Source organism: Micropterus salmoides, unplaced genomic scaffold (assembly GCF_014851395.1).
Source record: "Micropterus salmoides isolate LMB-PRFRI ecotype aquatic unplaced genomic scaffold, ASM1485139v1 Ms_hic_scaffold_8, whole genome shotgun sequence".
NCBI classification, from domain to species: Eukaryota; Metazoa; Chordata; class Actinopteri; order Centrarchiformes; family Centrarchidae; genus Micropterus; species Micropterus salmoides.
In genome coordinates, this window is record NW_024044570.1 from 31,231,890 (window position 1) to 31,237,801 (window position 5,912).

Consider the following 5,912-nt stretch of genomic DNA (forward strand, 5'->3'; position numbering starts at 1 on the left):
CACAAAGGTGATATTTTCAGCAGTAGCAAAAATGCAACATAAGGGTGACTCCCTGGTTCCCAAACCGTTCACATTCTGCCTGTCTGCTCTGTCTTGTTTGATTCTCTGTGAGTTTTGGTTATTGGTTCAGTTTGGTATCTGTTATTTAGTCTGTGTTCTGGTTTTCAGTCCTGTCTGTCTGTTGTCTTGTGTTCAGTATTGTTTTGGTATATTCCTTATTTATGATCTGTTCCATGTGTAGTCCTGTTTCCTGGTTAGTCCTGTCTCTGTTCGCTGCCCTGTTCTGTTTAGTAGTCGGCCCATGTTTTCTGTTTTGGGGTTTTGTTCCTTGTCTTGTGTTTCCTCTGTTTAGCCTTGTTTATTCCATTGTTCATTTGCATGTTCTGTCTAGCTCACTTAGTACCTGTTCTATCTTGTATCTTAGGTTTGGCCCTGCATTGTAGTTCTGTGTCTTAGTTAATGTCTTTGTATTTACTCCTGGTTCTGCATTTGCATTATTTTGGCTTTGTCTGCTCTGTGTTCTGTTTAATCCTAGTTTCAGTCTGTTTTCCCTGTTGGTCGTAGTTTATTTGTATCATTTGTGATTTATCTAGATTTATCTCTATTCCTCTTGTCAAATTCAAAATCTCAGAAAATTAGAATATTGTGAAAAGGTTCAGTATTGTAGGCTCAAATGTCACACTCTAATCAGCTAATTAATCCAAAACACCTGCAAAGGGTTCCTGAGCCTTTAATTGGTCTCTCAGTCTGGTTCAGTGTAATTGACAATCATGGGGAAGACTGCTGACCTGAATGTTGTGCAGAAAACCATCACTGACACCCTCCACAAGGAGGGAAAGCCTCAAAAGGTAATTGCAAAAGAAGTTGGATGTTCTCAAAGTGCTGTATCAAGGCACATTAATAGAAAGTTAAGTGGAAGGGAAAAGTGTGGAAGAAAAAGGTGCACAAGCAGCAGGGATGACCGTAGCCTGGAGAGGATTGTCAGGAAAAGGCCATTCAGATGTGTGGGGGAGCTTCACAAGGAGTGGACTGAGGCTGGAGTTACTGAATCAAGAGCCACCACACACAGACGGGTCCTGGACATGGGCTTCAAATGTCGTATTCCTCATGTCAAGCCGCTCCTGAACAACGAACAGAAGCGTCTTGCCTGGGCTAAAGGAAAAAAAGAACTGGTCTGTTTCTCAGTGGTCCAAAGTCCTCTTTTCTGATGAGAGCAAATTTTGCATCTCATTTGGAAACCAAGGTCCCAGAGTCTGGAGGAAGAATGGAGAGGCACACAATCCAAGATGCTTGAAGTCCAGTGTGAAGTTTCCACAGTCTGTGTTGGGGAGCCATGTCATCTGCTGGTGTTGGTCCACTGTGCTTCATTAAGTCCAGAGTCAGCGCAGCCGTCTACCAGGACATTTTAGCACTTTATGCTTCCTTCAGCAGACGAGCTTTATGGAGATGCTGACTTCATTTTCCAGCAAGACTTGGCACCTGCCCGCCTGCCAAAAGTACCAAAACCTGGTTCAATGACCATGGGATTACTGTGCTTGATTGGCCAGCAAACTCGCCTGACATGAACCCCATAGAGAATCTATGGGGCATTGCCAAGAGAAAGATGAAAGACATGAGACCAAACAATGCAGAAGAGCTGAAGCCGCTATTGAAGCATCCTGGTCTTCCATAACACCTCAGCAGTGCCACAGGCTGATAGCATCCATGCCACGCCGCATTGAGGCAGTAATTCATGCAAAAGGGGCCCAAACCAAGTACTGAGTACATATGCATGATTATACTTTTCAGAGGGCTGACATTTCTGTATTTAAAATGCTTTTTTTTTTTATTATTATTGATTTCATGTAATATTCTAATTTTCTGAGATTTTGAATTTGGGCTTTTCATAAGCTGTACGCAATAATCATCGAAATTATATCAAATAAAGGCTTGTATTATCTAATTTTGCATGTAATGAGACTATATATTCGATTCACCTTTTAAGTCGAATTACTGAAATAAATGAACTTTTGTACGATATGCTAATTTTTCGAGTTTCACCTGTATATGTTTGCTTGTTTCTTTAGTTTGTGTCCGGACATTGTCGTGAACGGAGCCTGCCTGTCTCTGTGCTGCTTGATCTGTTGGATTGTGAAATCCTCAACTGCCTGTAAGCCTTATTTCCTGTTTGAGATTTGGATTAAATCATTGCACCTGAAGCCTGCGCTCTTGTGTCATGCATTTGGGCTCGAAACCTGCTAGTCACTCAACTGATCCTGACAAAACCAGGGAAGATCAAATCATGATAAAAAAAATCATAATTTGCTGTAATTTGTGCACCCACACACAATTTAGTTTTATTTATTTGTAAGGGGCTATGTACAATAATTGATATAAATTGTACTATTGGAAATATTGTATCACAGTTAGCTTAAAGCTAATTTTCTACAGTCTCTTGGCAGGTCTAACACTTAGAAAATACAATTACAGACCAGCACTGAACAAACAGGACAGACACATAAACCAAAATGATTACAAGTCATTACACACACACCGTGTCAGCAGAAGTCCTGTTAGACACCAAAGCACAAAAAACAATGACATTTGTCTAACCTAACCTTTATCAATAAGGCCAGTTATTAACTAAGTCAAAATCAATATGTACTACTGTTAAATAATTTAAAGAGTGAATATAACGAAAACATTTAACTATATTTTGTCAAAATCCTCAAAAAAGAAAAAATAATCTAAAAAGAAAGAGAACCCAAGTGACACAAACTTGCGGATGGTGTCATCACGTTGTGATGAAAAGGTTCGAAATGTTAGCAACATTTTCCATGAGTGATATGGGGAGTGGGTCAGGTGTGGAACGGGTCTCACCTGCAACGCTCATTTTCAACAAGATTTTGCCTTTACTTAAATGTTGAAGAAAGGATGTGAGAGGGAAATCAATGTGCGGGTCTAGACCTTTCCATTAGTGTTTTCTGTTATTTTTTCTCGGGGAAAGTTGCAACAAACACTGTTGTTAAAGGTTAATTGAAGATAACAAGACAACAGTTTTCTTTTTATACACCGCCTTCCTGTCTCCCTCACCGTATTCCCCCTACTGTAAAAGCCTTCATCATCTTTGTCTTTTGACGTCAAAGCAAAGAATGATTATTTTCATCCATGACTCATCACTGTGCAGCTTGTTAGGCCTGGGAGGAGAAGTAAACATGAAGCAGTCAGACCTTCTCAACCGAGAGGATAGATAATTCTCAATAGTCGAGAAGTGTCCAGTAGTAATAACACAGGCACAGCAACTTGGACATTTCATGCCCATCATTAATGTGGTGGTACAAAGCCAAGAACACTTTTGTTTGAGTTCACCCAAAAAAACAGAACCACATCACTTGTGAAATTGAGTTCCTGACTTTTAATTTCATGGATGAAAATGAAAAAAGCAACTCAAATCAATTCTGTGCAGTATAGTCACAGATTGTACCCCGTAGGTTAAAGCCAGCTTTCTGAAAGAAAGGAAGGACATGGACTGAATCAGAAAGTAATATGCTGATTTTCATGCACAACCTTCTTTTGATTATGGGGGCCCTTTCATTGGTGTTGCAGACCTACTATAAGATATCACAGGGTAAGGATAGACCCTATTGTTGCGTTTTTGCATGTCACAAGACTCATGGCTTGACAGTTAAATCTCAAGTAGTCAAGTCTAAGTCTTAAGCTTTATGTTAGAAACAGTTTGCAAAAAAACTACAGACATAATGAATGTTTTTGATTAGCGACGCTGGGGAAATGACTCCAGAGATTGTCAGTTTGTCAGTCCAACTATGATGGAGAATGCGGTGCACACATTATACTTTCTAAACATCAGCATGTTAACATTGCAGGTTGGATCAGGTTGTAACATTGTCATTATGCATGCTAGCTTGCTGGCGTTAGCATTAGCTGTGCCTAAATGCAGCCTCACAGAGCTGCTATAGCGTGTCTTTGTCTTGTTAATATTTTATTACTTTCTGCCATCCCTACACACAAAGCAATCTCAGCTGTTCTCATCTGTAAGACCATGATGGTGGAATGAGCTATCACAGGCCATCAGAGCAGGGGCGTCCCTCTGTAACTTCAAGAAGCTCTTGAAAACTCATCTCTTCCAAGAACACTTTCTCTTATAACACCTCTATCCCCTAACCTCTAACATGCACTTCCTGTGCCCTTCTTCTTCTATCCCCTTACAATTCTCTTGTATTGATTGCACTTTTTTGTTAACTCTAACTTCTTTCCCTATATTTAACCCATTGATGCCATACATGTTATTAGCTCTTACTAGTATGTATTGTCAGTTGTAGATCTCTGCTGTATTGATGCTTTATTGATGCTTGTATGTTGTTCCTCAAATGTAAGTCGCTCTGGATAAAAGCGTCTGCCAAATGAGTAAATGTAAAAAAAAAAAAAAAAAAAAAAAAAAGACTTTATAGGCTATGCCTTGCTATTTCATATCTGACGTTATCTGCGAACCACTGCAAATGCTGGTCTCTACTGCTTTTCTTTCTAATACAGCATTATTGAATTGATTCCAAGCTTATCGATCAGATGATTCAGGTGATGTCAGATGATCTGCTGTGCAGTTTTGTTATATCACATTTTTCCATCTTTAGTCTTGGGCATTCCAGGTTAGTTAGTTAGAGTCACTTGTATTAAAATTAACATCGAGTCTTTTTTGATTTTTAAAGCTTCAGCTCAGAGCCGCCACAGTGTCTCTTTCAACCGTGGAGGGAAAGAGGGCATGTGACCTCCACTCACCACCAGCTTTCCCAAATCTTGTTAGCACAGCTAGCTGGCTCTGGGGTCATTTCCCAGTTTCCCAAGGTTCCAAGGGAGATTAGTTCTTCACTGGGGCCGTCATCCAAGAGGACAGGTGACAGATTCACAGGCTGATCTGGCCTATTAGGCTTGGATAAAGAGCAAAGCTCAGACCACCGAGCACACCGACACATATCACCTCTGATGAAATCAACCTGCGTCACTGAATTCAGCCCATAACCAATACTAAAACCACGAGTGAGATGGAATTAGTCCATTCAATCTATGATTACTCCACAGAAAAAAAAAGCAATCATGCCTTCTCAAAGTCTGCCAAGGAATGCATTTCAGAAAACTGCAAAATAAAAAGGAATTAGCTCACATCACAAGTTTAACCTCCATTTTTTTCTCTTCAGCCTTTTACTCTGAAATGTCTGTGGTGACTGTAGCCAAATGTTTTGGCAGGTTTCATCACACCTTTGTGATGCAAACAGTGCAGTGATGAGCAACTTTCCAATAAAGATTTAAACTGTAAGCAAGATACAGATTGCTGTTGCTGAATAAGCAATTCCCATTTATTCATAATTTCATCTGTATAGATATTCGGTCTACGTGTGTATTGAAAGCTCTTCCAAAAAAAAAAAAGAACTGTGCCGGGCGTCCTGGTGGTTAAAACGCATACTATAATCCCAACGTCCTCAATTAATTTCTGACGGGTAACCTTTTTGCACATCATCAACCCTCTGTTACCACTCACCTGCTGAATATAAAAATGCCATGCTGATATAGACATGGATTCCACTTTATCCACAGGGGAAAACAAGAGAAAAGAAAAAAATTGTTGCCAGAAGGAAAAAAAGAGAGAATGCACGACGCAAAGTTGTATGTTCGAGCTGCTTTTTATGAACAAAGGGTGGAACAAAAATATACTGGATTACATATATCATTGTTGAAAGAGCAGATTTTCCAGCAAAAGGCCACAGAACCACCAAATTCCTTACTGACAAAGACCATTACTGTAATAGAAAGCAGCAATTTATAAATATCATGTCTAAGTAGGGTTATATATTATGTATCTTGAATTACCATTACAAATTACTTCAAAAGCAACTCCAGAAACAATGCAATAACCAAGCAGA